A 16700-nucleotide genomic window follows, 5' to 3' on the forward strand; every position below is an offset into this window, starting at 1 on the left:
CAGGAAAAGGTATTTCTGCATTGTTAAGCCATTTGGTAACAAGTAAGGTAGATCGAAAAAATTTTGTAATTTTATAGAGTGCTTTAGTGTTTATTTTCCTATCAGATCCTCACAATGGCCATGTAGAAAAATAGGATAGAGATTATTTTACCCCATTTTACAGGTGAGTAAACTATTTTTTTTTTTTAATTTTGAGACCAAAACACTAAATGATTAGCCTAAAGTCACATGGGTGGTAATTAGCAGAGTCAACACCACCCCCCTAATCTTCAGCTCCAAATCTCCCTTCTATTACAGCTCAGAGACTGGTTGAAATAAAATGTAATGATCTAAGGATAAGTTGATGGATAAATCTGTGAACACTGATCCTAGTCTGTCTTTACCATTTCCCATTCTCCCCCAAACTTTGTGAATAAGAGGCCTCTAAGAATAAGATCAATCACATATGCTTATGCATCTATTGGTTCTAAAAGCCATTTCACAGACATAGTTCACGGTTAATTGAGGATGGAGAAACATCAGCCAATGGTCTGTGCTATTCTTGTGTTTTTCATGCCATTATCTTGGCAGTCATGGAACCGAGAGATCCAAACATGCTCCAGTCCACCTGCTGGGAAGGTAGCAGAGTTGGGAGAACATAAAGAAGAGTATTTCAATGTTTCAACCTGTTAGTAATGATAAAAAGATGTTTTAGAGTCTTTAGGTTAGAGAGGTTAGTAGCCAGGTGCTAGTTTTTCTCACTACTCAGTGCAACAAGGCCAAATGTGTGTTTTCTTTATTTTGGTTTGGCTGGTTTTAGGTTTTTAATTCTTGTGCAATTTCCTTAAGCTAATTATTACCAGCACAGCTGGATCAGACAAGCACATGTACTGCTTCTATCATTACCAGTTCAGAATAAATACATTAGGCAATGATGGCACCCTATTGCTGAGAACTTTTCATATTCAGGGGTCTAGAGACTCTGAAAAATAACCCTAAATCTTCTTGTCTTTGAAAAGTCAATACTGGAGTTGAGCAGAAGATAAATTTAGCTATGGCTTATTTTTGATGAAACTGAAAGCTGAATAAAAATGTAGGTACAGAGGTTCCTGGGTGGCTAAGTCAGTTAAGCATTGGCTTCGGCTCAGGTCAGGATCTTGCAGTTCGTGAGTTCGAGCCCTGTGTCAGACTCTGTGCTGACAGCTTGGAGCCTGGAGCCTGCTTCAGATTCTATGTCTCCCTCTCTCTCTGCCCTTCCCCTGCTCACACTCTCTTTCAAAAATAAACATTAAAATTTGTTTAAATACAGGTACAGACACACAGTAAGTACATTTGAGCTTTATCTGTGCTTCCAACTAGAATGTGTTACAGAAGAGACTAGAAACATGCATTCTATGGTTCCTGCCCATAATAGGTTCAAAGTCTAGTTGAAAAGATAAGACTTGGATGTAGATGTATATTTCACATGAAGAAACAGAAAGATTGTTCCTCATGAACAGGACACTCATTAGATATTAACCACCAGTTTTTAGTCATTTACAAGGGCCGTGTTGTGCTTATGAGTATAAACTCTAGAGTCTGATGCACCTGGCACACAGTCCGGAAACTGCACTTCCTTGGGTATCATAGTTACTTTCACCAAAACTTCACATTATTATCAGCAAAATGGGAACACTATTAGCTACCACATACTATTTTCATGAAGTTGACTGAGCTGATACATAAAAACAACATAACAGTGTTTGATGTTTTGTAAATTCTCTTACGTGTTAGTAGTATTAGAAATAGTAGTAATAAGCAAAACCTTACAGGAAAAAGATCAAAACTGGGTATAATCCCATGGGGCTCAGTAATGTGAACGGGAAACAGCATCTCAAGGAGTACCACATCAGAGCTTAGAGGATCACTTACAATGTTATTGCCAATCCAATAAGCTTGCCAGAAAAAGGAATGATGCCCTTGGAATCTGCCACCAAGGGGAACAGATAGAGGAAGATGTTTGAAGCAGAGGGAGGGAACAAGAGCATGAAGTAAGTTCAGAGCTAATGTGCAGGGGCTGAAGCCCTGCTACTATCTAGAATGGCAGCCACTATACCCTGGAGAGTGTGTGCTATACCAGATGACCCCGTTGCTATTCACCCTCTCCCATCATAGCCCAAAGGAAATATCTGAGATTAGAAGTTGCCTGTCTGCGGACTGGCCAGTTTCTGGCTCGAAATCAAGAATGCTTCTATTGGGAATTTGAACACAGGGAAATTCCAATCCCAGATGGTAGAACTCAGAAGTCCATGAAAGTGGAGATTACCAGCCCATGTATACCACATAGTCATAAAGAAGTCCCAGAGGCTGCAGACCAAGAGCAAGTTAATTAGTTCAGAGCAATCACACGTAAGGAAGTAAGCTGAGAGAGCAGCCACATTCTGGGGCTGTGCTGGAGGTTCTGTTGCTGACATTTCTGAGACTCAGCTCTTTCTAGATTCCCATGAAATCTCTCTTTAGTTTTTCCATGGCTCCTCCTCCAATCCTTTCATTTTAACCTATTTTCCTGTCTTTCCAAATAGATCAGAACCCCTATATTAATTGTAAAAGAAAAGATTTGAAGGAGCCAACTTCTAAGCAAAGCTTTTTTTCTAAAGTTTCACTTCATGCTTGCTAATGCTTTGGGATTATCCAGGAAAACTATATGCAAAAGCATCTGCTGGAAGCTGAGCTATCCCAGCCTAAGTGACAGGGCCCGGGCTGTGGACGGATTGGTGACTGCAGGGCGGCCCACGACAGTGAAGCTTCTTGTAGTATCTACAACAGCTTGGGAGAGTCGCAGATAAACCAACTGGTATCTAATCTGACTAACGAAAAGCCACAGCTCCTTTCCATAGAAAGGCTTCTCTGTGGTGCAGTGCAGACCTTGAAACTGAGGGGAAATAAGCCAGGACTCTGCAGTTTCCCAAGACTTGAAAGGAGTCTTCTGGTGACTGGCCCCCTGACCATGGCTGATTTGTATCATTCCTATGGGACTTATTTTCTGCAGCTGTATATTGTGAGTAATAATATTTACCTTATATGAGTTCACATAAATTAAATGTGATAGTGCATTAAATCTCTGCACGTGGGCACCCAGTAGCAAGTCTTCCTCAAGCCCATACTACCTTTACGAGAATAAGAAAAATGTGCTTTTCCTTCTGGGCAAAAAACTGGCAAGTAGAGTAAGGTCTCTAAAGAGCAGTACAAGGCAACCCCGCTTAACAGTCACTAAGTGGTGATTATTATGTTGTTGTAGTACATAATGTGTGTCCAAGTTTGCTTATTTTGGAAAAGTAGCATGGCTACATATAGCAACTTATAATTTATATAATTTTTCCTCTGCAAAGGTTCATAAGCAAGTAGTTGGAGTGAAAAAAGGCTGTCATCAGATTTCAGGCTGATAGGAAAATCAATGCAGGCCAGAGTGTTGTCAATAGCACCAATTACATTTCATTGGTCATGATGGAAGTTTACATTTAATATGGATCCTTTTTTTTAACTTGATATCTGTTTACATGTCACCATAAACACTGAATCAGAGCAGGATGACATAAAAATAAAACACATCCTGATCTTCCAGCAGCTCAGTTAGCTGCCTAGGAAGAGTTGATCTATCTATAGTACAGAGTGCATAATTCAATTGACAATAAAGAAAAAAAGAAGCTTGCATAATTTCGCACACATGAAAAGTAAAGATTGCTGACAGATTTATGGATTATAACCTGCTGAAGACTCTGTGCGGAAATGTTTCACTCACTCCTCTTTGCAGACAGGCAAATTCTTTCATCTCCAGACCTTTTGGATAAATTTTCCCCAGAACTTTTTGGACATTAAATCTGTCACATAGAGACCTATGAAATCTGACTCAATGCTATAAATAGTAGCAGCTCTAAAGATGACACACACCTCTCCATGTGGCACTTTGTGTAGAGGACAGCAAGGTTGTTAGGATCGTCATTCTCCAAGACAGAAACAGTATGGAGCATCTGTGATTCCTTCCCCTCTTAGAGGACTCCTCCTTTTAAAGCAACTAACACCAACCCAGGCAGCTGTGGCAACTGCCCAGCTGGACTGTGCTTTGCTCTCACATGTTTCAATGGTCAGGATGGGTGGATAAAAAACTCAGAGCCATGTGATTCTCCAGAATTGGTTAATGAATATTACCCAAAAGACTGGGAAGCAGTGATATTTTTGTTCCCGAATTTGGCAGCTGGTGATCAAGCATTCTGAAGGTGTTAGATTTGGGAACATTTCGATCTAACACACTTCACTGTGTGAGTAAGCCAACAAAAATTCAAGGATGCTTAGCCAACTGAGCTCTCTATAGTTTATATTCCATCTGTCTGCTTCCAGAAATCAGTGCTTAGGCACCAGAACCTAATTAAGGAAAAGAGAAATGAGGTCTCCAAATGGTCAGTCACATCATTCCTAGCAATAGGCCTAGTATACAATGGGTGTATCTTAAGAGGGTCCCCCTTTCTTGCTTATCTAGGATATTCTATCCTTCTGACTGAAGAATTTCTTCATAGCATGGGGGAAGGAAGAATATTAATTCTGTCCAGAGGAGAGTTGGGCCTGAGGACTCTCAGGGTCTATTGGAGGTTGGTATTCCAGAAGCAGATGATAAGATGGAGTTTGGCATGCTGTACACCTTCTAGGGATAAACACTTGTGGAAGAGTGTTGGAGGAAGTGAGATTGGTAAGAGAGAAAAGTCTAACTGCAAACCAGGTCATATAAGACCTTGGCTAACCCCACTGGAAGCGCTGGAATACAATTTGCTTGTCTGAATTGTTCCTTGTTGGGTCAAAATGGCTGGGCTTTTGGTCATATCTTTAGGGGAGGTGGCTGTCTGCAGTAAGGCACATCCTGAAGAGATGACAACTAGATAGTCTGTAGGCTAGAACCTGGGGCAGCCAGATCTTCTTTGAAAGAGTCCCACTCTTTCCCTGTAGTTCTCAGCAAAACAGACCTATCTTGGTTGGGTTTTAATCTCTGTAGCCACTCTGATTTAGTACCTGGTTCTCAGCTTTCTGTTCCTCTTGCTACCAGAGATGAGAGCCTTTACATAAGCTACCAAGGATGTCTTCCTTTCCAGTTTCCACACTTTTATTTCAATTGCTTATTAGTCTCCTTGGACTTTTCTGTCCCTTCCTTAAATCCTGGCCTATAAGCTAATTGCTACCAACTGGCCTCTATTATTTAGTGTTCTCTGATCTCATTGTTATCAGTGAGCCTGGTTCTCTCTTAACCCAACAATAGCTTCCAGACAACTAGCTCTGACCATTGTTAGTACACAGATGTCCTCCCTGAAACTTACAGCTTGTAAAGTCCATTTTAAAACTGATTACCTATTTTGGAGATAAGGAATAGGCTAGAATTATTAATAGTGTGGACTCCAGAGTCACATGGATAAGTTGGATTGTGAGCTCAGCCTATATCAGAGTAACCTTTGTGTAAATTATTTAACATATTTGAGTCTAGGATTCCTTACCTACAAAGGAGGTCTAATAGTATCTAAATTAAACCATTAATAGGGTATTTAGCAAAAGGAAGGAAGGAAGGAAGGAAATATGGTAGAAAGGAAAAGAAAGAGAGAAAAATCAAATAAAACTTTGAAATCAAGTCATTTATACAAATGATCTGCAGTGGAAGAGACTGGAGATGTCCTTCCCAGGGCATTCCAACCAGAGCCTGTACTTATTCTTAAATTTCACTAACAATTCATATGAATTCATTTAATATGAATTAAAAGGTAGCAGATTATATTAACATGGAAGGAGCATCAGGCCTCTAGGAGTGTGTACCCAGAGGCCATCCAAGTGTCAAGCAAATTTACTGATAGTCATGGTGGAGAGAGAAGATGCCGAGTTTTCCTATGGCCATGTGGCCTAGCAGAGAACATCAGCAGATACATGCCCTTGCCCTTGCCCTGTAATTACAGACACTATTATAAGGGCAAGTGAAAACAAAAGAGTCTGCAGCAGCTTAAATCCCTAATATCAGCTACTCTGCCTGCACATATCCTCAGACCCACTAAAGAGAGACTTGGGCTAGAGCCTTCTCATTATCACTTGGCAGCTTCTTTTAGAAGAAGTATATGGTGGAATTTGGTGACCCCACTTTGTCCCTAGTAAGGTTCTCTGTCCCCAAGATCATAATTAAAATAAAACTAAAAGAGCTGATTTTGTGAATATATGCGACAGCATATGGAGGGTGGCTATATAATTTATTACATAAACCAAAACACTACTGGGAGTAAAGATGTATTAATCTTTAGTATTAATCTTTAGTATTAATAGATGTATTAATCTTTAGTATTAATAATTCTATAGGCAATAATCTAAACTAGAACTATCCCAGGTAAATTGGCCATACATTCATCTAATTATAGACACACAGCTGATACAGGGCATGAAATTGGGGATTCACACTGCATGAATCCATTTAAAAAGCAGGTATGAAATCTTCATTGGTTGCCATTCTCCCTTTGGAAACCACTTATGGTGCATTGAATAATGGTCCCCAAAAACATCATGTACTAATCCCAGAATCTGTAAATATGGCTTCACATGGAAGACTTTTCAGATGTTTTAAGTTAAGGATCTTGAGATCAGAAGGTCATTCTATCTGGCTGGGCCCTAAATGCAATAGCATGTATCATTATTAGAGACAGAGGAAAATTTGATTACATATAGAAGAAGGAAATGTGAAGGTGGAGCAGAGAAAATTTAAAGATAGTGGTCTTGAAGACTGAGGCAATACCAGGAGTCATCATAACTAAGAGAGACAAGGAACAGCTTCTCCACTAAAGCCTGCAGATGAAGAATGGCCCTGTGACACCTTCATTTAGACCCAGTGATACTGATTTCAGACTTTTGGACTCCAGAACTATGAGAAAATAAATCTCAGTTGTTTTAATAGTGGTAGTTTAATAGTGGTAGTTACAGCAGCCACAGGAAACAAATACACAGTTTTTTCTTTAGCAATCATTTCTTAAAACAAAAGTTTTTTTTTAACTTTTAATAAGTATGTAATATAAAAGCATACCAAAAAAATAAAGTTAAAATAAAACCACTGAAAGTTTCACATCCCAAGGAGGGGAAACCATTTGTTGAACATCATTTATACTGTCTTTCTATTCATTTAGAATAAATCCATAAGTGGAAAAATAGCTATATTGAATAAATCTAATTCAACAGAATTGAATTATATTCAATTTTAATCAAAATATTTAAATTTAATTTAGCATGCCAAAGGAAATAGACGTGAAATAAAAGGAAATGTTGAGCTTCAAATAAATGCTTCTTAATAACGAGTAAGTTGAGTCTTGATTTCCAAACTCTCCAGGACTCTACAAGACTACATTTCTTAATCTCTTTCCAATGTAACCCAAGTCTAGCATCAGTTTAATGTGGGTTAAAGAGAAGGTTGGCTTTTAGCAATGCAACAGCCTTTTGGTAAGACTAAAGAAACATCAAAGATATTCTTTGTGCCAAAATATCTTCCTTGTGGCTCTGGGCTCTCTAATCTCCACCTTCAGACACTGGTTTGTAGAAAGGCCTCTGATAAAATGCCAAGTGCAACATCAACGGTTGTATTGTGCAGCAGGGAAGGGATGAAGGGCAGTGCTTGGTAAAAATAGGACACTAAGGACTTTCATCCTTGTGACTTTTACTTGCTGCTCATTATCATTCAAGGTTTTTTAAAAAATTTTTTAATTACGATCATAAGAGCATAAGCAGGGGAGGGGTAGAGAGACAGAGCATAAGCAGGGGAGGGGTAGAGAGAGAGGGAGACACAGAATCCGAAGTAGGCTCCAGGCTCTGAGCTGTCAGCACAGAGCCCAACGCAAGGCTCAAACTCACAAACCACGAGATCATGACCTGAGACAAAGTCAGACGCTTAACCAACTGAGCCACCCAGGCCCCCCTCAAGTTTTTTTTAATCATGGTTATGTTTCCTTCCTTTGGATCTGGTATTAAGATCAAATGTGAGGCATCATTTGAAATCTTCAAAACGTATAGCCCTACGATATGGTTAGTACAATAGCCCAATCATTATGCATTTAGGATTTGGACTCAGGAACGAAAAACAAATAGAAGGTCAAAGGAGTAAGTTATATTCCTATGGTCTTAATCTCATTTCTTAAAATTCCTGAGCCTCAGTTTCTACATCTTTAATGGAAATAGTAATAAAACTTGTCTCTTAGGGTTAGTGTGGAATTAAATAATATACCCTATAAAATTATCATAATACAGATTCAGCATAAACGCTTTATAAATGACAGCTAGAAAATACAACAAAGCAAATTTTCATGAAAAGAATTAGGGAGAAGGTACTTCCTGGAACAGACAGGCTTGAATAGGGTTTGGCAATAGGGAGCCAGCACCACGGACAGCTCTAGAAGAGCATAATGGCACCCCAGAATGCAAATACAGAAAAAAACACTTTGTCCACGTCAGATTTTTACCTTACCCAGCTCTGCTGATCATGGTTCATATTCAATACCTGCAACATGCAATTCTCTGAAACACATTGAGTGGGATAGAGAAGTATGGTGGTGAGGAATACGGGCCTTGGATTCAACCACTGGCTCTAAACAGGCTGTGTGACCACGGGCAAGTTACTTAATCTCCCTGTTTCTTCATCTGTCATATGGGAATAATGATCAACTTAATAAAAATGTGGGGAGGATTCTGTTTGTGGTGTGTGTCCCACAGGACCAGTTACTAGAAGTAGATATTTTACAAATTGGAGGTACTTTTAGGACTAATTTTACCAGAACCTACCTTTGGAGAGGCTACAGCACAGCTGGAGGGATAAAACTAATCAAAGTGAAATAAATGAGCCACAAACAGAACATGGGAAATTATTAAAAGTTAAATTTAGGGATTGCTTTTCTCAATACATATTAACTATGTATTGTACTAGTAATTGTATATTATTATGTGCCAGCTGCTGCACAAAGTGTAGTGCATAAAGTAGCAACACTCCCTGCCTAATGGCATATACAATCCTGGGGTGCTGGTGACTCCGCAGGAGTCCATCCCACAGAGATTCCTACTTCCTTCTTCTACTCCCAAGACCAAAAATAAGCATAAAGAAAGGTTTATTTGGTGTTCACCGTCCATTTTCCCTCCTGCTCCTGGCTAATATAATCCAGCACCATTTGCACAAATTTCTGTTAATATCTAGATATAAATTTGCAGAGTCAAAAGCTGTAGTCCTGGAGTCTGATTTGCATTTATGAATATGTAGTAGGATATTCTTTTACAAAAGTGGCAGTATCTAAAACACGATACATATAGAAGAGCCATAGAGTACGTTATTTGGTGTTAGACTTGGCCTGAAAAATGAACTTTGAATCAAAAGAGAAACGGGACAAGAAAGAACACCTTCACTCACTGAGAACTACCCTGAATCAGGCCAGCTGCTTTGAAATATCAGTAATTTGAAAAACTAGTCCTTAGGGTTTGCATTATTATTCCCACTTCACAGATGAAGAGCCTGAGGTTCAGAGATATTAAGTGACTTGCCCAAAGTCACAAACCCAGTGAAGGACAAAGGCAAATTTTGAAGCCTAGTCTGTTTGACTCCCATCCCAAGGTTCATTCCACTCTATTGTGGAGCTTCAGGAGACAGACATCCTGGCACTGGCTCTGTCATCAACTCACTGTGGCCACTATACACAGAATATGCATTGTCTCTTGGGCTCTGTGTTTGTGAATAAATGGGTGGTTTGGACTAGAGGATCTCTGAACTCTCTCCATGATCTCTTCCTTATCTTCTGGCTAGGACTTGACCGAGGACAATAAAGACAGAGCTGTGGACATCAAAAGCAGTGTGTACTACTTGTAGAAGGATTTCTCTGAATATGGTCTCATTGTGAGCCTCTTACCCAAGGTACCTTTAGATGACACTCTCCTTTACCCAAGACATTGTAGATGCCCACTGTCCTGGGAATTAGAGGACAGCCTTTAAAGAAGTCTCTATCAGGGAGCCTGGGTGGCTCAGTCAGTTAAGCATACAACAGTTGGCTTCAGCTCAGGTCATGATCTCATGGTTCATGGGTTCAAGCCCCACATTGGCCTCTGCACTGACAGCATAGAGCCTGCTTGGGATTCTCTCTCTCCCCCTCTCTCTACCCCTCCCCTGCTCATGATCTCTCTTTCCCTCTCTCTCTCTAAGTAAATAAACCTTAAAAAAGCAACTTAAAAATTTTTTTAAATAATAATAAAGAGGTCTCTATCTAGTAGAGACAATTCTTTTTTTATTATTTAAATTCAATTTAGTTTACATACTGTGTAGTATGGGTTTCTGGAGTAGAACTCAATGTAAATAAAGAGACTATTCTGATTGCAATTTAAGGAATCATCCTGTGGCATTAACACAGTCACAGTTAACAGTTACAAGCCTAATTAACCTAGAAAGACCATCTAACCTTGCTTAGCCTCAATTTCCTCAGCTGTAAAATGGGGAATGATACACATGCTCCTCATTTGGATCTCTTAGATGCCAAATGATTAAATTAAGATGTGAAAATACTTTGAAAAAGATAAAACGGTCTCAGTAGGCAAGTTAGATGTCTATAACTAGAAGAGATCACATAGTTAATATCAGAAAAGGAATAGATATATTTCAATTTGTATATATTAAAATTTATATAAATTTCATCATTTATATCCGCTCATATTAGTATTCTGTCTGTGTATTTTAACACAACTCTAATTTTAAGGACAGAGACCACATTTTCTGACAAATTCATCTATATACAACAATATGTCTCATCATGATCCCAAAACAAGTCAGAAACACTGGAGACATTTACAAAAGCAGATGCTTATGGCACCAACAAGACCAGTTGCTTCAGAATTTCCAGGAGTGGGACCTAGAGATGTACATTTTAACTTAATTTAATTTAATTTCCCAACTGATTCACATCTAAATGACCCACAGGATTCCAGGGGCAGAGAGGGTAAGCTGAAATCTTTTGATGTTGAAACTAACCCAGTCTGGGGTTAACTAAGGAGATGACAATGGGTAGATGGCAGCAGTAGGTGGCAGATGTGGGTGGACCATCCTTGTATTTCAGGGGATAGGGGTCAGTTTTAATTAAGGTGTTACAAAATCTTCTATTTCTTTTACTCTGTATCTATAAAATCAGGAATAACCCAAGAGGTTGAGAGCTGACTCACTAACTAAAAAATAATACTAAATGCTCTGAGAACCTTAGACTATCTATCAAGGCATCATAAAAGTAAAGGGTTAGGAATACGGTCTCTGGAATGGATGGCTAGGACTAAATTCCAGCTCTAATAATTGTCAGCTATGTGACTAGAAAAGTTAGCTTCATTCACCTAATTCATCGGTAAAATATGGATAATAATACTTCTGTTGCATAGTTTATGTAAACACTGCATGAAATAAAGTATTCTAAATACAGCACCTGGCATCAAATGAGGGCTCAATAAATGTCAGTCACCTAGGAAAATGGACCATCTAAGTCACATATTTGGATCCCAGTCACATTTAGAAAACTTGCCAAGTAAACAATTATAATTTTTTAGGGGTTACATGTATGTGCACGTACACACACACACACACACACACACACACACACACACACACACACATTTGAACTGAGAAAACATCTGGGAGTGAATGAAGGAGTCGTCAATCCTAAGGGAATCCTTACGGAATCTAAAAGAAAACAAAGACAATCCCAAGAGCCCACTGTGCCCCTGTCTCCCTTTCCTGTAACTGAACCACACATCTTGATCATGGTTGTCCAACTCTTCTCCTATCAAGAGCATGTAAATTATTCCATATCTCTTGATTCACAATGAGGAGAATGAGAATTTACCATGTTTCAGAACTAAGTGTTTTATATTATAAAAGATTACAGTATTCACTTTTCACAAGAATCACTGTCGGACAGATATTATTAGCTCCAGCGGATAGGTGAGGCACTCAAGACTGTTCAATCTCCTTGTAGATTTCAAGATCTCTTAGAAGAGCCATGTCTTGGGGCGCCTGGGTGGCGCAGTCGGTTAAGCGGCCGACTTCAGCCAGGTCACGATCTCGCGGTCTGTGAGTTCGAGCCCCGCGTCAGGCTCTGGGCCGATGGCTCGGAGCCTGGAGCCTGTTTCCGATTCTGTGTCTCCCTCTCTCTCTGCCCCTCCCCCGTTCATGCTCTGTCTCTCTCTGTCCCAAAAATAAATAAAAAAAAAAAAAAACGTTGAAAAAAAAAATTAAAAAAAAAAAAAAAAAAAAAGAAGAGCCATGTCTTACCTTCTTTGGCTATGCTCTTGAAGTAACCAAAATCCTTGAATACAGATAGTGCTTAATAAATAATTGTGATAATGCCCAGCAAGTGCTCCCAGGAGATTTTAGCTGTGGCTTTCTAGTCCTTACATCAAGCAGCTGGGTAGCAGCTTCCTGCAGTGGATACCTTCAGTGACTATTGTATGAAATCTGCAATGTTTCTCTCCTCACGCAAACCTTCAAAAAGCTATTAGGTCCCCAGAACTTGGACAAATCTCATGTACTTGTTTCCACAGAGCAGCTAGAGCATAGCCTTAGTGCAAACCCAGTAGTAATGGATATTATTTTTTTAATGTTTATTTATTTTTGAAAGAGAGAGATCATGAGCAGGGGAGGGGCAGAAAGAGAGGGGGACAGAGGATCTGAAGCCAGGAAGCCAGCTCTATGCTGACAGCAGCGAGCCTGATGCGGGGCTCCAACTCACTAACCATGAGATCATGACCTGAACTGATGTCAGATGCTCATCCGACTGAGCCACCCAGGCACCCCAGTAATTGATATGATGATGCAACTGGTCTTTGAATTCACATGTGCTCTTCCCACTGTATATCAGATGACTCCTGTCCCCAGGTCAGATAGATGCTTATGAATCCACTTTGGTTTAAGCTCTTATGCTACAAAAGTCCTTTTTCCCCCTCACTCATAAAGTAGGAGAAAATCACACACATATCACAGTTTCCACAAACTCTGATGACATAATTTGCCACAGACGCAAATATTCCTCAAAATTCTCAATATTATTCACAGAGAACCTTATGCAAATAAAGTCCTAGAAGTTACTTTAATGCACCTATAATTTAATTTGATATGCAAACCAAATTCTGATAGTGACTCTGAGGTTATACAGGATGAGAGTTGGAGGAAGAGTATGGGAAAAGATAAAAACTATGTATTCCTATTTCAGTATTCTCAAAGTGTGGTCCAAGGACCATCACATTATAAACAAATGGGTTTTTTTGATAAAGTCTAAGTGAAAAACCACTCAATTAATTATAGGATGTGATTGGCAATTACTTCCCTGCCCCCACAAGAGAAAGAAAAGATATGGCACTCTTGATTTAAAAGTTCCAACCTTCCCAAACAAGCACACAGGATTATTCACAAAGAAAATATAAAATTTGAGTTGATTAATTATACATTGCTCAAAGCCCACAAAACAATCCTCCCAGCTTACCAATGATATACTCCAGGGATCCTCAAGATAAAGCTCATGGATGTGCTGAATGATATCTGTAAATCTCACTTGTGTTTAGTCTGGATAACAACCAGTGTTCTTTCTGCTGTAAATGTCAGAAAATCCATCCCAAATTAGCTTAGCCAAAAAAACAAATGTATCAATTTCCTTAACTGACAAATTAGTTTAAAGCTGGATCTAGAGGCTGAAGTGATATTAAAGGGTTTCTGTTATTTTTCACCTTGCAGGTCACCTGCCTCCAGGTGATCGCCCTCAAAATCTTCTGTTTTAGACTTTTCCTGCTTTGAGTTCAGCAGAGGAGAGATTTCTGCTTCCTTAAATCTCCAGGATAGGCCAAGTAAAGTAAAGCATTCGTTCTTGAACGAATCAGTGTGACTGGAAAAGGAAGTATCCCTTATCCCACACTTCCAAGTCATAAGGGGGAAGGATGTTTTCCCCTACCAAAAAAAAAAAAAATGTTCACCTGCTTTTACCAAAAGTGTGCATGGATATTATACAAAGCAACAGAATTCATCATCGTTCATAAATGTATTAGCCCCCAACTTGAGAAGAGTGTCCATGGCTTTCATCAGTCTCAATATGATAAAAATAATCTTTGAAGTTAACAACCGATCAAAACCTATAGTTCTTTCATTACAATTAAGGTAGTTATAAGATGGAAGAAAGGAGTTCTAAACCAGGAAAGAAAAGGTATATGTTTTTGCTCCTATATCTTCCTAAAAAATCCTTAGGAATTCCTTTTTCTTCATCTATGTTTACAAAAAGCAAAAATAATAGAATCAAAGAACCTACAAAACTTTCCCTTCCATAACACTCTTTACACTTGTAATTACTTTTTAAATGCCTGACTTCTTATTAGATAAGAATTGTGAAATAAAAATTAAGTGTTAGTCACACGTGTAATTTTAAATTTTCTAATAATCATATTAATAAAAATAAACAGAAGTTGAAATTACTTTTAATTATAAATACTTTTAACCAAATACATTCAAAATATTATCATTTCAAATGAATAAAAAACCATCAGTGAGTTACGTTAAAAGCTTTTTTGATAGATAAATGACATAAATTTCACCCATATAAAGTATATAATTCAATCACTTTTAGTATATTTGCAGAATTATGCAGCCACAATCATAATCTAATTTTGGAACCTGAAAAGAAATCTTATACCCATTAAATTAGTAATCACTCCCTACCTCACCCTTCCAGTTCTAGACAAATTCTAATATATTTTCTACCTCAATGCATTTACCTATTCCGGACATTTCACATAATGAAGGGTGAGACTAAATACACACATACACACACACACACACACACACACACACACACACACACACACAAATAGATAGGCTATATATAAATATACAGTATAAATATAGAACTCTCAGTCCAAAAAAGTCAACCTGCTACCTAAAGTAACCAGTTGAGGAATTCAGACAATAAACACCATAACAATAGGCCCAAAATGTCTAGGACATGATTAAAAACTGACACTTTTCTAATTCTCACTCCCATTTCCAACTTAGATCAACCAGAGAATACCAAATATTTATCCCTAATCAATTACTTAGAATGCCCTACTTCTAGTTAGCCTACCTAAGACTTCTTATATCAACAGCATCCAATCAGAGCTACCTGAAACCATCCTTTTTTTCCATTATAAAGTTTTCCCACTCTTCTTGCCTTTGATTCTCTGCCAAATGCAAGTGATGGTGGCTGCCTCCCTTGCCTTAGGAAACTGAATAAATAGGCTTTGCTTATTCTCATTTGGGTGGTCTTTCTTTATTTTCCATAGAATCATACAATACGTGACTTTTGTGTCTGGCTTCCTTCCTTAGTATAATTTCAAGATTCATCTATGCTGCAGTACGTATCGGTAATACACTCCCTATGATTGCTGAATGATATCCCACTGTATTGTTATACCACATACTGTTTATCCATTCATCAGTTCATAGACATTTAGGTTATTTCTGGGGTTTTTTTTACTATTATGACTAATGTTTCTATGAACATTTCTGTACAAATTGTTGTATGGACATATTTTCATTTCTCTTGAGTATATACCAGGAGTAGAATTGCTGGGGTCATATGACAACTTCATATTCAACATTTTAAGGAATAACCTATTTTCCAAAGTGGCTGCACCATTTTATATTTCCACCAGTGGTACATGAGAGTTCCAGTATCTCTACATCCTTGTAAACACTTGTTATTGTCCGTCTTCTTTATTTTAGCCATCCTAGAGGTATGAAGTTGTAGTTTCTGGATTTTGTTTGTATTTTCCTTCTGACTAATAATGTTGAGCATCTTCTCATGTGCTTTTTGGCCATTTGTATATCTTATATGGTTGGATAGCTATTCAAATCCATTGTCCATTTTCACACTGAGTTATTTGTCTTTGATTATTATTTTTATCTTCTCCCGGGCTATTGATATGTGGTACAATACTTCCTTGAGATGCTGGGAAGTGACAAGTGGTTTCCAATAAAGTTGGGAAAAAAGTACATTTTATTTCATTATATTCTATTAATTGGTAGTTGTAGGCTCAAATTATCTGGGAGAAAAAAATCTGTGTATTGAAGGAAATGCCAGAAAAATCTACATTCTAATTCCAGCTCTTCTGTTATCCAAAAGGGTAAAATTTTATCATTATTAATTTCTCTGAGCCTTTTTCTCATATGTAAACTATAGGGATTAAAGTGAATGATCTACAAAATTCCTTCCAGATGTAAATTATGTGGGTTTGATATATAGAAGAAAGTGTGATACCTGAAATATGGCCACTTCATATATCAAAATCCTGATGTCAAATAATTGCTCTATAGTCATATATCATGCATATGAGTTGTGTCTCTGAGCACCATCCATCATACGCTTTCCTCATCTTCACTTCCTTTCCACTCTTTCATGCATTTATTAGCTACTGAACACTTGCTTTGTAAGTGCCAGCTCCAAAGGGGATTAAAAAAATTAACTGAATTTCTCTATATACCTTCCTTCATCACCAGGGTGATGGTGTAGTACAGGTCTTCCACTTCCTTGACTTATAATTGGGTTACTTTCCAATAAACTCATTGTAAATTAAAAATGTCCTCAGCAAAAATGTGTTTAATATGGGGTGCCTGGGTGCCTCAGCTGGTTAAGCATCCAACTTCAACTGAGGTCATGATC

At 38.3% G+C, this 16700-nt stretch overlaps 1 long non-coding RNA gene across 1 annotated transcript in view; it reads right to left on the reverse strand.

Moving 5' to 3' along the window:
• Positions 1–499: 499 nt before the first annotated feature.
• The window catches only part of LOC131493348 (uncharacterized), a 111635-nt gene continuing 95434 nt past the window's right edge, over positions 500–16700 (reverse strand). Inside the window, exons 6-7 of the long non-coding RNA XR_009252580.1 lie at positions 13500–13605; positions 500–610 (exon numbers count right to left, since the gene is read on the reverse strand). This is a non-coding gene — a long non-coding RNA (uncharacterized LOC131493348). The remainder of the gene's footprint in view (positions 611–13499; positions 13606–16700) is intronic.

This window comes from Neofelis nebulosa, chromosome 13, assembly GCF_028018385.1.
Source record: "Neofelis nebulosa isolate mNeoNeb1 chromosome 13, mNeoNeb1.pri, whole genome shotgun sequence".
NCBI classification, from domain to species: domain Eukaryota; kingdom Metazoa; phylum Chordata; class Mammalia; order Carnivora; family Felidae; genus Neofelis; species Neofelis nebulosa.